Source organism: Panthera uncia, chromosome F1 (assembly GCF_023721935.1).
Source record: "Panthera uncia isolate 11264 chromosome F1, Puncia_PCG_1.0, whole genome shotgun sequence".
NCBI classification, from domain to species: domain Eukaryota; kingdom Metazoa; phylum Chordata; class Mammalia; order Carnivora; family Felidae; genus Panthera; species Panthera uncia.
In genome coordinates this window covers 25,376,021-25,397,884 of record NC_064813.1, presented here as the reverse complement: position 1 = coordinate 25,397,884, position 21,864 = coordinate 25,376,021, and the positions used below count along the sequence as shown (strand labels likewise).

General features: G+C 38.1%; 1 long non-coding RNA gene across 2 annotated transcripts; it reads right to left on the bottom strand.

The window, feature by feature from the left end:
• Positions 1 to 8,256: 8,256 nt before the first annotated feature.
• Positions 8,257 to 20,007, bottom strand: LOC125925254 (uncharacterized). Of its 2 annotated transcripts, none has more exons than XR_007458748.1 (3): positions 19,711 to 20,007; positions 19,049 to 19,183; positions 8,257 to 8,467 (listed from the first exon to the last, which is right to left on the bottom strand). It is a non-coding gene; the product is annotated as an uncharacterized LOC125925254 (long non-coding RNA). The 2 variants fall into 2 exon arrangements; XR_007458749.1 differs by lacking the exon at positions 19,711 to 20,007 and adding an exon at positions 19,450 to 19,527.
• Positions 20,008 to 21,864: the final 1,857 nt, after the last annotated feature.

The following is a 21,864-nucleotide window of genomic DNA, read 5'->3' as shown; positions in this document are numbered from 1 at the left end:
ATCCTGAAAAGGACCCTGCACCATTTTATAAGGCCTTATTTGAAGTCTCTTTGTAGTCTTCAAGCAAAGTGGGGGTAGGAGGCTCTATCTTTGATAATGAGAAGTAGGCCGCTTCTGCAGAATCAAAGTGTTTAGAAGAATCAAAGTTCAAAATGCATCTACGAGGACATCTCCCTCCCAAGTCTCAGGATTTCACTGTCTCCCCATTAAGTCCCCATTGTTGGCTTAAAAAACTTGCCAAGGCTGAAAACTCAGTCTTTTCAAAGTTTGCATTATTGCACTTAGGTCCTGTGCCCAATCTTCAGCTGTTTTTGCCCCAACTCCATCCCAACTACAGGAATTAAGGCCTTCTAACTCATGTTTTACTTTAAATTTTTGACCAATAAATCTGAGTCTGTAATTTCCTTTCTTCAACTACCCATCCAGTTCCAGAGACCTTATGGTCATTTTTTTCTCATGCCTCTCGAGGAGAGACATTGCACCAATTAGCACATCTCCTTCCACCTGAATCCCATCCCAGCTCATTACAGATGAAAATCTTAGCAATCACACTGTGTAGCATAACAGGGAAGATCAATTCTTCACCTACCTTCAGCTGTGGGGTGCTCATTGCCTTCCAGCCAGCAAGGGAGCCAACCCCAGAGTTCCATTCCTGGGGTTGGCTTCCTAAAACCATTTCTGATGTCAGTTGTCTTCAGTTGGGTTCCCAAGTAGCCAGGACTGAGATGAAGTTTCTTTTAAGTGACTGGGAAAGTGCTCTCAGGATAAGAGGTGTAAAAGCATAGTAGGACAGAGGTAGAAAGCTTAAACAAGAGACTGGTACCTCTTGTTTGCTGAAGACTAGTTTCAGTTTAATTCTACAGAGGGACTGAAATTGCACCACAAAGTAATCCCACCTTGAGGCAAAGAGGCCAGCCTTTTCAAGGGAATTAAAAGCAAAAGTGAATTACTGGGACCTTATGAAGATAAAAAGCTTCTGCACAGCAAAGGAAACAACCAACAAAACTAAAAGGCAACCAACGGAATGGGAAAAGATATTTGCAAATGACACATCGGACAAAGGGCTAGTATCCAAAATCTATAAAGAGCTCATCAAACTCCACACCCGAAAAACAAATAACCCAGTGAAGAAATGGGCAGAAAACATGAATAGACACTTCTCTAAAGAAGACATCCGGATGGCCAACAGGCACATGAAAAGATGTTCAACGTCGCTCCTTATCAGGGAAATACAAATCAAAACCACACTCAGATACCACCTCACGCCAGTCAGAGTGGCCAAAATGAAGAAATCAGGGGACTATAGATGCTGGAGAGGATGTGGAGAAACAGGAACCCTCTTGCACTGTTGGTGGGAATGCAAATTGGTGCAGCCGCTCTGGAAAGCGGTGTGGAGGTTCCTCAGAAAATTAAAAATAGACCTACCCTATGACCCAGCAATAGCACTGCTAGGAATTTATCCAAGGGATACAGGAGTACTGATGCATAGGGGCACTTGTACCCCAATGTTTATAGCAGCACTCTCAACAATAGCCAAATTATGGAAAGAGCCTAAATGTCCATCAACTGATGAATGGATAAAGAAATTGTGGTTTATATACACAATGGAATACTACGTGGCAATGAGAAAAAAATGAAATATGGCCTTTTGTAGCAACATGGATGGAACTGGAGAGTGTTATGCTAAGTGAAATAAGCCATACAGAGAAAGACAGATACCATATGGTTTCACTCTTATGTGGATCCTGAGAAACGTAACAGAAATCCATGGGGGAGGGGAAGGAAAAAAAAAAAAAAAGAGGTTAGAGTGGGAGAGAGCCAAAGCATAAGAGACTCTTAAAAACTGAGAACAAACTGAGGGTTGATGGGGGGTGGGAGGGAGGGCAGGGTGGGTGATGGGTATTGAGGAGGGCACCTTTTGGGATGAGCACTGGGTGTTGTATGGAAACCAATTTGACAGTAAATTTCATATATTAAAAAATAAAAAATAAAAAATAAATAAATAAATAAAAAATAAATAAATAAAATAAAATAAAAAAAATAAAAAGAAAAAGAGGCCAGCCTTTTATGCCATGAAGCCTGTTGCCATTGGCTGAGACCTGCCCTGGGCAGTAGGGGGTGTTGCCTCCTGGGCAAGAAGACTGCTGTTTGGCTGAGGAGGGCTATTTTCAGGAGTGGGGGAAGCTGTGAATTATTATCAGTCAACACAGGTGGCAGCTAGGGGGTGGGCACATTGCCTGTAAAGAGGATCCAGGTGGGGCACTAAAAGAATACATTACGCTGACATTTAATGAGTGTATATGGTATGCTAAGTCCTTTTTCATTTACAGTCTCATTTAAACTTCAGAATAACTGTAGAAAGGAGGTATTAAGATTGTCTCCATTTTACAGTTCGGAGAAATTCATCTTGAAAGGTTAAATGATTTTCTCATGGCCACAAAATGAGGGTCTGTGTTTTCAGGTGTAATAAACTTGTAGATAAAAAGGAATGCCACGGCTTACGTATTTCTAAAATGGATGCACACAGAACCCATTTATGTCCATATCTTTGGAAGTTTAAAGTAGGGTCTCTGGAGTTAGCCGATTGAATTCAAATTCTGCATTTTAAGTGCTTTGCAATACTGTTGCCTCTTGCATACAATTGTGAATCTTATTCCCTAAATATTCTAGGTCTTGTATGTTGAGTGTGTGTGTGTGTGTGTGTGTGCGCATCAACTCAGGTACTCATAATATTCAATCGCTTGAAACACCCCATTTTCCAACTCATTTGAATAATAGGTGTTAAAAATTACGAAGAAATTCTCTGTTAAGTAATGGAAAAGCCAGAAAACAGTCTAGATATGTGATTGATAATCACATATTTAGCTTTTGGCTGTATGTTAAGCACTTTATAACCAATTTCTCATTATGAAGCAAGTACTGGTATCATATCCCATAATAAAGAAAGATAAGAAAACTGAGAATCTGGGAGATTTATTAACTTGCTTCAAATTATAGAAGTAGGAAGGGGTGGGTCTAGAACTGAACCAAAACCATCATCTGACTTCAAAACCACTATTGGATGTTAATGAGAAAATGGCACATCATAGATTCACATATAGAAAGACAATCAGTGATACAGACCTCAGTATGAGTAAAGGTAATTTTCCACCTTCTCAACTCTTTCACAAGAGCCAAATCTGAAAGCTATGAAGGAGACGGAAAATTTCAAAAAGCACTCATTCACCCAGCATATCACTGAGAAGAACACTTCTGAGACAAGAAAGAATAATCATTAATAATGACCTGCTAAAATAAAAAGTATTTTTCTAGAGGCAGTGCCCCGAGCTGACACAGGATTGAGTGGCTGACTCCACAGCTTGAGTGAAATCATCAAATCAGTTTCTCTGGCCAAGAGGAGATTGAGGTTTTGTGGCAGGGTTGGTACCTGTTACCATGGAAACCATGCCAGCCACTTGCCCTGCAAAGTGGCCTCTGCAGAATGCTTCTGAAACTTTCTTTGTTTCCTCTCCCTATTCACACCTCCCACTTCCAATGAATAAATCACTTGCTGAGTCCCTCTATGCTCTGTTCCCTGGGATCACTCTAAAAACAAACAAACAAACAAACAAAAACAAAACAAAACAAAAAAAACAAGAAAAACAAAGTTGTCCCACTGTGGGCAGAAGGCCATTTCTGTGGTCCTCTCACAAGTTACTTAGCTTTTCTAAGCATCAATTTCCTCATTTGTGAGATAAGAATGACCCCCTTCCTTGGATTGTTGTGTGGGGAAATATTCATTTTATAAATAAATACATTGTATGTGCACGTGTGTGGGGATGGGGTGGGGATGTGTACCCATCAGCCTAGGATAAAAACATTTCTGAATAAGTTCAGGTACCTTCCCCACACCTCACCCTATTAAAATGATAAAGAACTGGGGTAAGTGAATATTACTTCCCTGTTCAAAACTCACACTGGCTTTCTAGGACCTGTGAGATGAAGAACAAACCCTGCCTTTTATTCAAAACCTTCCACAGTATGGCCCCAAAGTCCCTCTCAGCCACCTTTCCCATGATACTTCACCTCTCACTTGTCACTGAACATGATGTGTATTTGCTCACTTTTATGCTTTTCTCATGCTTCTGTCTCTATTCCTCCTGCTCCCTCTCAATTTTGCCAAAATCTCATCCATCACTTTAGTCTCAGAGAGCGTGCAAATTCTATGCAAAACAAATCTCAGGAAGTTACAGAAATTGTGTGTATTCCATTCCTTCAGTGTATCTTATCATTTGTTGTGGGTGGAACTCCAACTTAAAAATGTTCCTTAATGTTACAAACTATCTATTTTAAGTATACAACTTGATGGATTTTCATGAAGTACATACACCCAAGTAACTACTTCCCCAATCAAGAATTAGAGTATTCTAGGAGTACCTGGGTGCCTCAGTTGGTTAAGTGTCACTTTGTTTCAGTTCATGTCATGAGCTCATGGTTTGTGGGTTCAAGCCCCACATCAGCTTCTGCACTGAAAGTGCAGAGCCTGGTTGGGATTCTCTCTCTCTCTCTCTCTCTCTCCGCACCCCCCTCGGTCCCTCCCCTGCTCATGTGCATTCTCTCCTCTCTCTCTCAAATAAACAACAAAAAAGATCCTTAAAAAGAAAGAAATATAATATTATAAATACTTAAGTAGACTCCCTCACTCCCCCTCCTAATCTCTACCCTCTTCTTCAAAAGTAACTACTATCCTAATATCTAATATCATAAATGAACATTTTCCTTTTTCAAAACTTTATGAATGGAATCATACAGTATATATTCTTTTATATATATTCTTTTTGTATATGACTTCTGATCAATACCATGTTTGTAATGTTTATTCATATTGTCACATGCACAGTAGTTCATTCTTTGTCGTTAATAGAATTTAATCATGTATAGTTCACTATTTGTTTATCTACTCTATCCTTGATAGGTATTTGGGTAGTTTCTAGTGGGCTACACAGGATACATGCTGGAAAGGTATTCATCTGAGTCACATTCATCTCATCAATCTTTGGCCCAGACACCATGCAAGTGACTGCAGAGTTGGGTACAGCGTACTGAGATGTGGGCATATACTCGTTTTTCTCCTTCACCCCCACTTTTCAGTGTTAACACAGCACAGTATGAGAACTTTCTTGAACTTGGAGCTGCAGAATTATGAGAGTCAGTAACAAAATGTCTTATGAAGTTATGTTAATGGGCCCTTAAAATAGCCAGATGGGCCCGTTAGGTTTTTTCCCCTCTAATCTTTAATAAGATGTTCAGAAATTATGAGTGCGTCCCACAAGGAGGAGAGACCTATTTCCTTATGTTTTTCCTAAACTATTGTGATTCACAAATTACATAATTCTAGAATGTTAGACCTGAAAAGGACTTTGAGCTTATCTATTTTAATGCCCAATTTTCAAATGATTAAAAAAAAAAAGAAAAGGCAGCGAGTTATCAGTGTGTTTTCTAAGGAAAAGTATGTTAGGGTCAGAATGAGGTCTAACACCCAACTAGAAGAGTCCTGTTCTCCACAAGATACCATCCCGAGCCACTCAGAAGATTTTATAACAATAACATGCCAACCTCACTTCTCTAGAAACATGCAAATCTCCCCACTGATCAGTGGACGAGTATCTACTTTCCTTCTAGGCTGAGGCGGGAGTTCCACTTTGGGTTCACTTCACATATCCCTTCACCAAACACCAGTGCCTCTTTACAGAAAAGCCACCAATAGAAAATCTGAATGTACTATGCTCTGAAACCTCAGTAGAGGATATCTCATGGGGATGTGGGAGCAGACACCATCCACCACTTTCTTGAGAAGTGTTGACAGGAAAAGGGCCTGTGCAGTTTACCCTGAAGGAGCAGGGCAACAACAGCTAACCTAGACTGAGTGCTCATTATGTGCCAGCTACATCCTAATCTTTGTACGTCCATTAGGTCACTTAATTCTCACAGTTCTCAAGTAGGTACTCTTATCTCCCTTATACTGATGAAGAATCTATGGCTTAGGGAGGCTAAGTCACTTAGGTATGTTCCCACTAACTCTTATGAGGAAGACAACTTAATTTTCCCAGGGGAAAGTTGAGGGCACAAGAAACCTTCTGGAAGCTCACATGCTGTAGTTGTGAAGGGCAACAGCCACAGCTTCAGAAAGTATGTCCTCTCGTAGGGACAAAGGCTCTTGGCATAAACTCTGTATGTAGCTTTGCTATGTGTATATATATATAATGTATGTGTAGGTATATAATATACATATGTATATATGTATATAATATATGTAAGTGTATAATACATATAATAAATTTTATAAATATATGTATTTTCTGCATGTCAAGTAGCTTTTCCATATATATACATATATATATATATATATATATATTTTTTTTTTAGAAATATACTTTTTTTTCTTTTTTGTCTGTGTGGCAAGTCTTCCATTGCCCAGACCAACTTCCTAAGAAGTGGCACACTTATTTGGTACACCCAGAGAGAAAGTGGCATGGTGAGTAAAAGTCCATGAAGCTTATAGGTAATGTTAACATTCCTTCATATCTTTTGGTAATTGAACCAATGGTGTGGGGTGTTGCTTCTGAAATACTCTGTTTTTTCATAGTATCCTATTTTCTGTAAACTGAAAGTAGGACATATGAATGACTAAGTTCATCTTGCTATAGAACCAGGGAGAGTCCCTCATAGGTATAGATTTTAGACAAAATGTTGGCTTTCTCACCCCAGCTCCTGAATGTCAGTATAGCCAACTGAATGGCTGTGGCCAGATGAGATTCCTCAAGACTGAGCCTAGAGTGGGCATTTCCTGTGGGAGGCAAAGGGGGAAGCTGGGAGCCAAAGGGATGAACTAGAAATTCAGAGTCAAGCTAGGACCAAATTATAAGATAGGATATATATACAGACAGGCCTACAGAGATAAAATAGAGGTCAAGGTGATTAAGTTGGGGTTGGACCTGGTGAAGAGTGCCAGAGGTCAGGAAATGCAAGGGCTGAGAATTCTCAGGCAATTCTCTTGAATTCAGGCTGGAATCTGCGGCTGACCCATATAAACTGACATGTGCATACTTAGGGTATGTACTGCAGCCTTCTAAGTGTTGACAATTACTACCCCACACTGCACCTGAGCATACTTCACACATTCCTCAAGCCTTGAAAGAGCCACAGAGATCCACCCTAATTCTTTACTTTCTGTCAGTGAAGAAGAACCAGTTAGGGGAAGGAGCCTACTCCTGGGAAGTCTCTTCTGTTCCCTGTGCTTCCTTGAGTAATGTAATGGGCGATCACATAAGACATTCCAGCTCTGGTCCCCCTTCCATCAAGCAGAATAATAATAATAATAAGAGCTTGAATAGATAAAATTGTTATATGCCAGGCTCATTCTGGGTGAACAAAAACATCTTCCTAGAAGCCTTCTGGACTCAGATCTTCAAACGTACTATAACTTCTGTGCTTGGGCATTGATTGAATTGATCATTCTACATCTTAGCTTCTAAGCCCTAACTTCCTGTTCATTTATTTCAGCAGTGACTGACCCTTGGGCTTTGTATTTACCTTGCTCTGTTGGGATCTCTCTCCTAGTGGTATTTGGTATTTATGACAGCTCTCCACCCCATTGCTTGCTTCATGAAATACAGTTTCAGCCATTTCTTTCTTAAGATCTCCTTTGTCCCCCACTCTCTCTTCTCTTTTTCCTCAGAATTCTTCCTGATATTTTACCTTTGTATTTCTATCTTGGTGCCAACAGAAGTAATCAGTGCAGAAAGAGCACAATTATAGTACCTGTAAGTATTTGGCACTGTGGTGAACTCAGAAGCAAATAAAGATGCCTCAAAGAACTGGCACCTAATGGAAGACGTAAGAAATGTGAAGTATATTATATCCCTGTGGTTGAAAAAATACAATCTAAGATGAGTGGTCATTGCTGGTAATGTTCTAAAACTCCACAAGATGAGGGGCACTGGGAGGCTTAGTCAGTTGAGTATCTAATTCTTGATTTCAGCTCAGGTCATGATCCCAGGGTCATGGGATCAAGCCTGGTGTTGGGCTCCACACTGAGCATGGAGCCTGCTTAAGATTCTCTCTACTCCCTCTGCCCCTCTCCCCTGCTCATGCTCTCCTCTCTCTCTCTCTCTCTAAAATAAAAAAATAATAAATATTAACATCCACAAGATGAAAGTAGCTTCTCAGAAAGTAGTGTCTCATTCCAAATTAAATTAAATTTAGCAAGCACATTTATTGATTATTTACTACATGAAAAGTATTCTTTCATGTAATACCTTTACATCAAAGTAATGTACAGGAAGCAAATGATCAGCAATCTGTGGATTCCATCCTCCAAGAGCTGGCCAATCATGGAAGGGACAGTCATCCATTCACACGCTTCACATTCTAGACCAGTGCTTCCAGTAGGAGTTTAATGCAATCCACATATGAAACTTTAAATTTTCTAGTAGTCAGATCAAAAAAAGTAAAAAGAGGTATAAATTAATTTCAATAATGCTTTATTTATCTAATATATTTCTAATATTATCATTTCAATATGCAATCAATATGAAATTATTGAGTATTTTCCATTCCTTTTGTCATACTAAGTTTTTGAAATCTGATGTGTATTCTGCAGGTATACCACATCTCAATGCAGATGCAAAATTTTCCTCAGAAATAACTTGATCTGTGGTTGAGTTTCATAAAATTTACAATGGAAAAAGCAGATTTATATACCCAAGTTGTTCTATCCAGACATGTTGAAGAGTTTTGCAATAACTGAGTCAACTGTCAAAACATCAAATCCCTTTAATATCTCCATTCACATTTCTAAAACTGGTTCATCTTTTATAGAAGAATTTCTTTGACTTTAAAACAAATATATTTCAGGTTCAGAATCATGTTTGTCCAAGTTAAATAAACTCACTAACTCTTGTACGATTAGTATCAAATTCCAAAGGATTTTATATAAATTGAAAGTAACTCTAAATTTATAAATATTAAACTGTTATTCAAAATTTTCTTGCAGTTTATCCAGCTAATTTATGTAATACTGCCAATCATGAATAAAACCTTATACATTTTGGTCCATATTAGAGAAAGTATACAAGTTTTAGGATTGATTTATATCACAAAAATGTTCAATTTCAACATAAATGCTTGCAGATTTATAGGTCTCATATAACTTCTCTCCCCCCCTTAGAGCTTCAAATTTAGGTGTTCCTTGAGAAACATGATAGTGAGAAATCATAAGTCAGTAACACACTGACATTTTCATCTTTGATCACTAAATATTTAGCAAGCATTACTTCTGTTTCCAAAAAATTTAGTTAATCGCACAATAAATCTTTATAAAACTCTTCTACTATTCAACCAAAATGAAAAGAACACAAAGTTATTAAATTTATTGTCTCCTACTTCTTTCACCATTTCATAAACCAACAATGATTCATGTTCATTTGCACATATATACTGAAAAATTTTAACTGTATCCATGATACTTCATACTGTGCTTCTGAAAACTAGGCACAAGTATTTTCAATATATATTAAAAAGGAACAAAAAAATGAGTTTCTCATTAGGAATTTTTAAAATTTGAATCAGTTGATCTTTGATGTTGTTAGAAAGTTCTCGTATGCTATGAAAAATTATTTGGTGGCTTTAACTAGAGATATTTCGCTTTTTGTAAAATACATGTTTTAGTCTTTTCTTCATAATTTTCTAACAAGATTTCTAAAACACATAACTTTTTATACCATCTCTCCATCTAAAAGTGTTCATGTGTGCAGGTGCACACAAGAATTCAAGTTGTTTTATAGCTGAACAATGTTACAAACTCAGATCTTGCTAAAAATCATTTAAGAATGTTTTGTTGGTCATTTAATCATGGTTTTCAGGCAATTAACTTCATTGATCTTCTTTTGACTATTGATCAAATTTACTATTTATTTGTTGACCATGTCCATTTTCTTATCTTTAAAATGCTTTTTATGTGACAAATAGTTTTTTGGTTTTTTTGGGTTTTGTAACAGCAAATTGCAATTCAGTGTGAAATTTGCAGCTTTCCTTCTTTCGATCTATCTTTTTTCTTTACTTTTCTGGGCATAGCACTAGCGTTTGCATTTTCATTTGACTCTACATCAGTATTACGCCCTTGTTTTAAATTTAAAAATCCATCCATCCTTATTTTTTTAATCTGGAAAAATAATTGAATTGTATTATAATTACAATAATGTGTTTCAATTTAGTTACCAGTTATAATTTACATAGGTACCACTATAACCCAAACTGCCTGCATAAAATATTCAGATAAATGCATTACATTACATTGGTGCTTAGAAAAAATATCATTCAGGGGCGCCTGGGTGGCTCCGTCGGTTAATCATCTGACTTCGGCTCAGGTCACGATCTCGCGGTTCGTGGGTTCCAGCCTCGTGTCGGGCTCTGTGCTGACAGCTAGCTCAGAGCCTGGAACCTATCTTTGGATTCTGTGTCTCCCTCTCTCTCTCTCTCTCTGTCCCTCCTGTGCTTTCTCTCTCTCTTTCTCTCTCTCTCTCTCAAAAATAAATAAAACGTTAAAAAAAATTAGAAAAAATATCATTCAAATGGAATCAGGAGGTTGACACTGATTAGATCAGTGATGTGTTTATGTGTAATACTAGAAATGACACACAGGCCTAACACACACACTATACTATGGTAATAAAATCTGAGACAACACAGTGGTTAAAGTGAAATATGATCCTACCAAAACAATAAATCTGTGCTTAATGGAGAAATATTTTACACTACTGCAGTTTAAAATTAAAATTAAGCAAGTTTAAAAATTCAATTCCTCAGTTGTATTAGCCACATCTCAAGTGCTTAACAGCCACATAACTAGGTGGAAGGCAACCTCCATCAGATTCTCTACCTTTGTCTCCTCTCTTCTATCACTTTTTTTTTTTCCTTTCTCCCTTTCCCAGAGGAGAAAGAATTGTTAATCCAGTTGGGTTCCAAGTCATTGACTGAACCATATTTCCTAGTTGTTGTTTCTTCCATTTATTAGTGCCATGTAGATGGTTGGGTAAATTAAACCACAGTCAGCCTTCTGGTATCTCTAGTTCCTTCTTCTTTATAGCTAAGAATCTGCCTCTTCACAGCTGACTGGTCTTAACCTCTCTCTCTGTCTCTCTCTCTCCCCCTCCCTCCCTCCCACTCCTTCTATTCAACTAAGTGGACACATTGACTGAGGGCTTCCCTATTGGAAATATGTCCTGTCATGTTGCATTATCTTCTGTCTTTGTCATTCATACTGATATAGACTGAATGTTCATGCTCCCTCCCCAAATACATATGTTGAAATCTAATCCCCAATGTAAGGGTATTTGGAAGTGAGGCCATTGGAAAGATCATGAGGGTGGACCCCTCATGAATGGGATTAGTGCTCTTAGAGACAACAGATAGCTCCCTTGTGACATGGGAGGACACAGTGAAAAAAGGCCATCTATAATCCAGGAAGCAGGTCTTCACCAGACATCAGATCTGCTGGCACCTTGATATTAGAACTTCCAACCTTCCCAAACTGTGAGAAATAAGTTTCTGCTGTCATTCAGTCTAGAGTATTCTGTTATAGCAGCCCCAAAACACTAAGACAGACATATTCCTAAGTGCATATCCTTGGCTTGGTGGCTTTGTCTCCAGCAACATGCCATTGACTAGAAGTTGGCAAGTCCCAAGATTTGGATTTAGGGAAAGGACAGATCTACAGTGGCCTTTAGGCTTGGCCACAGGACCCTACCTAGGTCATTAGGGCATGGCACTGGAGATAATTTTAGTCAGGACTCTCTGATGCAAATGAGCAAATCCAGTGGAAAGTAGCTTAGGGGAAGAAAAAGAATTTATTGCCTTATACAATCAAACTATGGAAGGGCAGGAATGTAGCTATTTTATTCTTGGGGGTGACTATAACTGGATAAATATGCCTTCTGGACTGTCTTTTGCCCCTGCTTTCCTCAGCAAATTGGCTTCTTTCTCTCAGACCAGCATCTTCTGTAAGCTAGAATCTGAACACCTGCATCTTTCAGCTTTCCCTCTGGAGAAAAAAAAAGAATCTCTTTCCTTAATTTGTATTAAAAAAAATCCCAAAAGGGCCCCAATGGCCTAATTTAGATAATCTGATCCCCTGGGAGAGTTGGAAGGGGAAGTAGATCCCAAAAAAACAGTAGGAGATGCTGTTAGGAGGAGAAGTGTGCCAGAGAGACAAAGAGATGTCTATTGCCAGGAATTACAAACACTAGCCCAATTTCTAATAAGTCCATTTGTATTTCTTCCCTCTGTTTAAATACTTTAGTAACTTTAGGAGGGCAATGTGATTGGGCAAAGTCAAGATCTTTTTTCTGGAATCTTGAAATTAATATCAATATTTCATCCATGCTTCTAGTACAGCTCAATAAATGAATTCAAACTTCAGAATGCTTATTTAGAATGCTTCAGGAATGTGTATTGATGCATATGATTTTTTAAAAAACACATTTTTTAAACACAATTAAAAAAGGGGGGGGGCGCCTGGGTGGCTCAGTTGGTTAGGTGACCAACTTTGGCTCAGGTCATGATCTCGTGGTCTGTGAGTTCGAGACCCGTGTTGGACTCTGCTGACAGCTCAGAGCCTGGAGCCTGCTTTGGATTCTGTGTCTCCCCCTCTCTCTACCCCTCCCCTGCTCACACTCTGTGTCTTTCTGTCAATAATAAATAAACATTAAAAAAAATAATAAAAAAACATAAAATGAATATGATCTGATTATTAGTGATTGAAGTGATTGAAGCTCTTTGTGTTGTAAACTAAAAGACAAAAAAATAAATCTGGCTTACAAAAAAAAAAAAATTGTGAGCTCGTGTAATTGAAAAGTCCAGGAGTAGTTTTACATTAGACATGACTACCTCCAGAGGCTCAAACAATGTTCCCAGGCTTCAGTCTCCTTCTTCCATCTCATCTCTGCTTTGCTCTGTCTTGGCTCTTTTCACAGATGGATTCTACCCCCATGATGACAATAGTGCTGCCTGAAGCTCCAGACTTATATCCTATCTTCTTAGCAAGTCACAGTGGAAAGAACCTGCATCATTTCCAAAAGTTCCAATAAACTTCCTAGAATTGGCTCTAATTGCCTCTAATGACCTAATTGCCTCTAATGAGCCTGGCAGGGGTGGCATCAACCTCACTAAAACCACCTGAACTCAGAGAAGGAACTATCAATTCCCTAGGGAAAGTCAGGGCACTTTTACCAGAAAAGGGGCCAGTGGTTTCTGGGAAAACAAAAATGATCAATCTCTGATACATAGATAATTTGAAAACTAAAAATAGTAATCCTTAATTTCCCCATTCAAATATAACTATTGTTGCTATTTTGGCAAATTTACTCCCATTATTTTTCATACATACATATATATATATATATATAATTGTAATTATAATCTACTTAAAAATTTTTCTGCTTTTTCTCTCTTATTCTATAATACACATTTTCCATATCTTTCTATAATTTTCCTAACCATAATTTTAATGAATACATATAGATGAACTTGGATGTCAAGATTGCTTCCTTTGCTTCAAAAAATAAAAATAAACTTGCGATAAACATCATCATGCATATAGCTTTTTTCATGGTTGGATTATTTAGAACAGTTGAATTTCCAGAAGTTGGATTATTGGATCAAAAAGTATACATATATTTAAGTTCTTTGTAAATTTTGCCCGTTTCCCAAAAAGGAATGTAAGTATTCATAAAGCTATCAACAATGAATAAGTATTATACATATATAAAATGTTGTAAATTCAAAGTACACTCCTAAAGATGCTGAAGGTAGCAGTTCCTTCAGGGGTAATAAAAATGCTTATGAAGAGGATTTTTTAACCTTTTATTCTATGTCAGTTTTTCATAAACCAGTCATATACTACTCAATTATGCAGTTGCACATTTGTTCTTTTTGGAAAAAAAATTATGCTAATTGTACAAGAACACAAATTTAAAGGATATTATTTAAGAAAGTAATATCAGCAACATGGTATTGGATTATTAGACATTTGAACTAATTCTCATTTCACTAATACCTTCTGCACAATATAGTTAATTGAACATCTGGGCAAAAATTTGCCCACAAGAACATATATCACAATGTTGTTAATAACACCAACACAATGCAGAGTTTTAGGTGTCTTTTACGTGCCTCTTCTGAGTTTTAGGTGCCTTTCTCTACGAGTTTGCTAAACATCTCAAACCTGAATATTTTAAGGCATCTCAAACTTGTGCCCAAAATGGAAATCATTCAGGAAATATCTGTTTGGTGAGTGAATGAATGAATGTTGACCAGTAAATCTACTTCACTTCCTATCATCCATTATGCTGAATAGCTTTTCATCTACCCAGTTACCCAAACTAGAAACCCCGTCATCCTAGAGTCCATCTTCTTATGTACACTTTTACTTGATTAATCACGAAATTCTCTTGATTCTCTTCATCCTGTTGTCCCCACTCTCCAAGCCATTTCTATTGTCCTAGTTCACTCCATCATCATCTGTCACCTGGATTATTGATACAACCTCATTGGTCTCCTACCTCTAGTCTCAGCCTTTCTTCACCCTCCTAACGTAGTGAACTTTCTAGAATTCAGAGCCATCATGGTAGCCACTTTCCATGTCAAATTCCACAGTGGTGCACCATGCATACACAGGCTAAAACCTAATATCATCTGACCCTTGACTATCTGCCTTTGGCCCACCACTTGCACTTCACACTGTAGCTCAACTAAACTGATTGCATCCCTCTCAATCTGCACTAATCTTTCATATCTTTTTATTTTTGCATATGATTTGCATCTGCCTGCTCAGAATACTCTCTCTCTCTACTTTGTGAGTCTGATAGCAAATTTTTCCTTTTTCTTCAAAACTCATGTTAAGAAAAAGTCCTTTGAAAATATTGAAGGGGAGGTCGGGTGAGGACAGGATCAGCTATATAATTCTGATGAACAGCTCTGAGTAAAGGTGTTGGTTGAAGCTATCGGAGTGGAAGAATTCTCAGGAAAGCATGAAATGAGAGACAAACAGTGCGGGCCGTGTTAGAAGGCAGAGGAAGAAGAAAATCAAGAGGAGCATAGGTGGATGCAATCTTCCATAAACCAAAAGAGGGAAGAGTTTTAAGCAGAATGAGATAGTAAAAACTTTAAATGCAGCAGAAAAATGGAGTAGGATAATGGCCTCAAAGCATGCATTGGCTTTGATATTTAAGAGGCTTTCATGTAGTCTTAGAGCACCTTCAGTGGAAGATGGGGGCAAAATATGACCAATGTGGGCTAGTTGAAGAAGAAATGGAGTCGAAACTGTAGACTACACATTCCTTTTAAGGGCTGGAAGAAATAGATTGAAAGAGAGCCATTTGGTGGTGACTTGAGGAGTGGACAGAATAAAGGAAGGACTTTTTTTTTTTTAAGAATGACTATTAGTAAGCAGAGAGAAAGCAGCAGGGGAGGAGGGGGTGATTAAGATACAGATCTGAGACCCAGGAATATCCCTAAAGAGACTAAATGGGATGGGACCAATGGACCAGAGGGTGGGCCTCTCATACAGGAGAAAAGCACCTTAGTCTCTAAGAATGTAAGAGAAGAGAAAATGCTGGGTGTGTTTGTCAACTTCCAAGATACTGAACAAGGCCTTGCTAATGTTTGCCAAACAATCAAAAGATAAGGAGATCCCTGAGAGGATTTCTACATACTTCACAATATTAGTCCTGGCCAATTTAAGCAAGGAGCGACAAGGGTTTAGTGATATAAGTGAATATGGAAAATGAATCTTTGTGAAGGAAATGGGGAAAGGTAGTGTTAGTTTGGAAATAATGTCATGAAGATGGCGAGGGAAAGAGGGGAGAATAATACATGTGGCTAACATAAACTGAGGACAGTGTGGTCTTTGCAGCCTGCCAGACAGACCTGGGAGGAATGTTGACTCTGCCACATACTAGCTTTGATCTGAAACTAGTTTCTTAACCTTCTCTGAGCCTGAATTTCTTCTTCCAAAAATAGAGTTAAAAATGCTTGCCTCTTGGGATTGGAATGGGGATTGGAGATAATATATTTTAAAAGGTGCAAAATATTTACTTTTTCTCACCTTCCATTTCCTCATTTCCCGGAAATATCACCTAGAGATATTTATTAACTATATAATAAAAATCTTCATTAAGGTATGTGCTGGAGAAGCTTTTTTAAAAGACATATGCATAGATAAATTTCTTAAATGCACAAATAGATTAAGATGGTTTACTTAAACATAGTACAAAAAATTAATAGGGTGAGGCAAGAAGGGAGTGAAAAGTAGAACTTATAGCTTGTGATTATAAAAGTATTAGAAACATTCTTTTTAAAGATAGTGTTGGTAGAGAAATCAATCAGTAGATAGATGATGATGATAGATAGATAGATAGATAGATAATGACAGACAGACAGATATCATCCATAGGAAATAGTGTAGAGTGAGAAGAGAGAGCCACTTTTCTGGTGTATATCAACATTTTATGTTATATCATTTTATCATCATAAAGTAGGATCAAAAATTGATTCATCTCAGTATAAGCAAAAGAACATGGATTTGGGAAAAAGGCAACCATGGGTTTGAATATTCACTCTGTCTCAGACTATCTGGGTGATCTTGGACAAGTGAAAACTTCCTTAAAAGTCTCAGTATATTAGTTTCCTAGGCCATAAGAACATACCAAAAATTGGGTGGCATAAAAAGAACAGAAATTTATTGTCTCATAATTCTGGAGGCTAGAAGTTCAAAACTAAGATTTCAGCAGGGTCAAGCTTTCCTGAAGGCCCCAAGGAAAGATCTGTTCCAAGCCTTCTTCTAACTTCTAGTAGCCCCAGGTGTCCCTTGGCTTGTAGAAGCATCATTCCAATTGTCTGTCTTCATGTGGCATTATCCTTGTCTCTGTGTCTTCACATAGTTGTCTTCTTATAAAGACATCAGTCATGTTGCATTAGGAGCCCACTCTACTCCAGTATGGCTTCAGCTTAACTTAAATCATTACAGCTGCAATAACCCTATTCCCAAATATAAAATTATATTCTAAGGTAACAAGGGTTAAGACTTCAACATATCATTGGGGGGGGGGGAGCATAATGCAAAGCATAGCATTTATTATCTTCATTCTTTAGGTGGGAATAAAAGTACCCTCCTTTCAAGGTTGTTATGATAATCCTGTGTGAATATATATATTAAAAAAACCTAGCACAATATCTGACACACAGTATATGAGAAAAATAAAGAAGAATAAAAGCCAGATATCAAAATGATAACTTTGGTTGTTACCATTTGATTCCTTGTTATTTGCCAAGAGCTTTTGGTGGAGAGGTCTTACCAGGTTCTGTGATTCTTTAATATTGCATTCGCAGGTGACCTTGATTCAATATTTACTAGACACTTACTATATATTTGGCATTGTACCAGGCACAAAGATACTTAGGGGGAGGGGACTTGAGGCCACTTCTGTGATTTTCTAAGGTTGTTTGTACTACAAAGCCAACTCCTTATCCCAAAGCAGCACTCAAATCTACAAATTATGATGTAGAAAAGGGGTCAGCAAACTATGAGCCATGGGCCCCAAATTTGAGCCCATGTGTTTGTAAATAAAGTTTTATTGAAAGACAGCCATGTCTATTTGTTTATGTATGGTCAATGGCTACTTTTGTGTTACTTTAGAGAGTTGAGTAGCTGTGACAGAGTTAGGCCCACAAAGCCTAAAATATTTAGTAATCTAATCCTTTATGTAAATGGTATATTTCTCAAAGTTCAGGCCTTGGCTGATACTCTTCTTGGTCCACAAGCCTATTAATTTTCAGAGCTTCAAGTTCATCTATAGTTTGGGCCCTGGCAACTTTGATTTTTCTGGTTTTGAGGCTCAAAACATTGAGTTCATTCATTCATTTGATCATTCAAATGGATCCTTTGTGATGCAGTCTAAGCAAAAGAAAACCTGAAAAAGATGGTGTCCATATCCTCAAGGAATTTATAATCTGGGAAGGCAATCAAGTCTCTACACAAATGAGAATCACTAAAGGGAGTAGATAATAGCTATAGATAATGGCTTTAAAAGTGGTGAAGGCATGGAGAAGAGAGAAAGAGATAACTTTTATGATCACTATCCATCTAGTTGCTGATGCCAGAAATCAGTCATCCTGGACTCTTCATCTTCAATTACCTGCCACTCCATCCAAGTTTTGTTAATTCTATGTCCAAAGTATCTCTCAAATCCATCTGTATCTCTTCATCCCCACTGCTACCATCCTAGTTCACATTACTGGATCAACACCAACCTACCAACTGATTTCCTTCCTTTAGTCTTGCCTTTCAATACATTCTCCACACCATCATCAGAGTGATCTTGGTAAATTTTAGATCTAATCATGACACTTTGCTACTTCAAAAACCTCTGATAGCTTTTTGTTAGGATAAAGTGTAGTCCGTGTCTTATAGAGTTCTCCAGAAACTGATTTCTGGTTTCCTGTCCACCTCCATTTTTTTCTTGCTGGACTATCCCATGTTCCACCCAAACTGGTGTTTGAGTGTTTGGAACTTATTGTGATCTCTCTCAACAGAAGCATTCCCTCATACTGTTTCTCTTACTGGAGCTCTGTCCCCTCTTCTCTCTCCTCAGTTCCTTACCTCCTTTTGCCCAGCCAGCTTCTTCATTCTTCAGGTCTCACATCAAATGATGGTTCCTACAGGAACCTTCCCTAACTTACTAGTCTAGCAAGATTGTAGTAGTCCCTCCTTATCTCTGCAGGATACGTTCCAAAACTCCTGGTGGATTCCTGAAGCCATAGGTAGTACTGGACCCTGTATATACTGTTTCCCACCCCCCCATACATGCATACCTATTGTAAAGTTCAATTTATAAATTAGTCACAGTAAGAATTTAACAACTCATAATAAATTAGAATAATTATAATAATACACCGTAATAAAATATATGAATATTATTCTCACTCTCAAAATATTTTTTTGCGCTCTACTCACCCTTCTTCCTGTGGTGATGCACAAAGTGAGGTGAATGAGGTAGGCATTGTGACCTAGCATTAAGCTACTATGCCCTTCTGATGATAGGTCAGAAAATGGATCATCTGCCTCTGGACTGTGGTTGAGAGCAGGTAACTGAAACCAAAAGTAAGGGGGGGACTATTGTACTTGATATTTACTGAGAGCCTCCAGCACTTTCCTTATGTAACAGCTACTCCCTTGTTTACTTCTCTCCTCTTGTGCTAAGTACTGAAGTTGGGAAAAACATGTTCCCTCTACTCCTCACCCCATCTCCCCACACCCAACTCACACCCAACCCCCTCCCCTCTCAGACTTGGCATCAACAGGCGCTCAATAAATGTTCCTTGGATGAAAGGGCAGGTAACTTTCCACTAGCTCACTTTTCTCTGTTGCAGACTGTAGGTGGGTCTCAGTGCTGGGGCAAGAAGGGGAACGAGAGAGTGGGCGTGCCTTAGAGGAAGAAGATTCGAAGCCTGGTTGGCTGGGAGGCTTATCTGTCAGGACCAGGGGCGGGGCCAAGAACACTGTCTATTGGCTCCGTGGGGATGGGTGGAGTAGAAATGGCTGTCCTTGCTGGGCAGAGAGAGCCAGTGAGCTGGAATGAGAGAGGCACGGCCTGCAGGGGTGGGCAGGGGCTGCACCTGGAGCGTAGCTAAGTGACATCCTCCTTGGGTGGCTCAGGTGTCAGGTGCAGAATAAGTTGTTAATTGGGAAGCCGAATTCGTGGAGTCAATGCAGGGACAGGAGGGAAGATAATTCTTCATGAGCAGGGAGAAAGAAACCTTTCAGAAGCCAGGACTCCATTATTACACTTAACTTTTCTTTCTCTGTTCCCTCATCCCACCCTGCCACATCATCTAGTCCTTGATTTATTCAGGAAACCTCCTAAACAACTTAGAAGCAGTCCACTGATGCCAAAGAATGATACACCACAGCTTGGATGGTAATGCTACCAGTTAGAGATGTATAGTTGATTATAATTTCTTCAAGTATTAGTTCGAACTAGGGTGATTTTTTTCACCCTTGCAGATGCACGAATACTGTTATTAATAAATACAAAGTATATAGAAGCAAACGTTGTGGAAGAGGAAGAATTAGATGAGTATCTAACAATTACCCAGCATTTTATTTTCTTTGAAAGAACTAATGATACCTGCCTCCTCTTGCATTAGTTAGGTTGCTGTTTAAGATGCTTTTAAAATTGTCAAAATACATCTGAGATGAGGTCTCCACATCCTCAGTTGAAAATTGGGGAAACTAGAATAGTGTACCTTTGAAAAAAAGCACACCTAAGCAAGATAATAAAATATGTAGGTGGATAGAAAGCCAGCAGCTTTCTTCATAAGATTCTAAACCAGAACTGAAGAAAGACCATCTGCCATCTCATCTGTGTCCACCTTTTTAGAGTCATCTCTGATTTATTCATTCTGCATTCTAGCCAGGCCAAACTATACAGTTTCTCCAGACTCATCTCATTTTCTTCTATTTCCTATACTGCTTCTTCACTATTTTTGCCTCAAAATTCAGCAAATATATCACCTCACCTAGAAAATTCCAGTATCTCTTTTCTCCAAGTACAGGAGTTTCCTCTACCACCATAATGCTCTGTGATACTTATCTCTGATGGTGCTTGTCACATTGTGATGTAATTTTTCTTACCAGTTTCTGTACCGGATTGCTAGGGCAGTATCTTTATCTTGGTATTCCTATGTCTGGCTCAGTATCAGTGGATATTGTGTAGATATTGGATGGACGAATGGATGGACAGATGATGGATGGACGTACAGGTGAAGGGATAGCTAGAAGGATGGACATACATGTGGGAGTGAAGGGATAGATAAACAAATGAATAGATTGATGTTTGTACTAAGAGATATATAGGTGAGTAGATAGAAATAAAACTGGTTTAGAGACTGAATCTTGATGGATGCTCTGGTTGGGAAAGACTGAAAGGATCTTGATACCAGCTCAAGTAGATTGATGAAAAGGAAAGGGGAGGTAGTTGAGAATGGTTCAGTGAAATCATTCTTTCTATTGGAAAAAATATTGATAAAACATGTACTAAAGTTAATAAATGCCACATTGTAAGGAGCAGATAATACCAGTTTGATATCCTTAGTGTTTAAAATGCAAAATTCTAACATTTCCCTTCCCCTTTCATCTCCATTTCTTTTTTAATCTCTAGTGTAAATATTATTAAACAGTCAATTGGAATATCCAGTAAGGAAACCCACATTAGTGTGATTATTTTTGAAAGATATCTAAAGTCTTTTTTTTGTTGTTGCTGTTGTTAACTAAACCAATTGACTTCTGTGCCTCTAATCCCTGAAAGCAATCATTTTAATAGCAACAACCCTTTTTCTCTAATAATGCCTGACATGCATAGAGCTTTATAAAATTTAGAAATATTTGTATGTACAATGTCATATCAATAACTCTGTGTGGTTACTTGAAATTGTTCATATTTTATAGATGAAGAAACTGAGACTCAAAGAAATTAGGTCTTATAGCCACATGGGCTAGTGTAATAGATGGAACTAATGTTCACAATTCTTTACTCCCTTCTGATTTTCCACTACAAAGTAACTTTGCAGTGTCTCCCAGAAAAATCAGTACAGTATTCATCTCTGACATACTGGCTTTGGTCTTGGCCATGTATTTGTTAGCCAATGGATTGTTAATGATCATGACATGAGCAGAGACCTTAAGTCTGTGTGGCTTACCTTGACCTCTTATGTTTCCGCTGTTGCCATAATAACATATTCTGGATAGCTGTTAATCCCAGAAAAAGATAT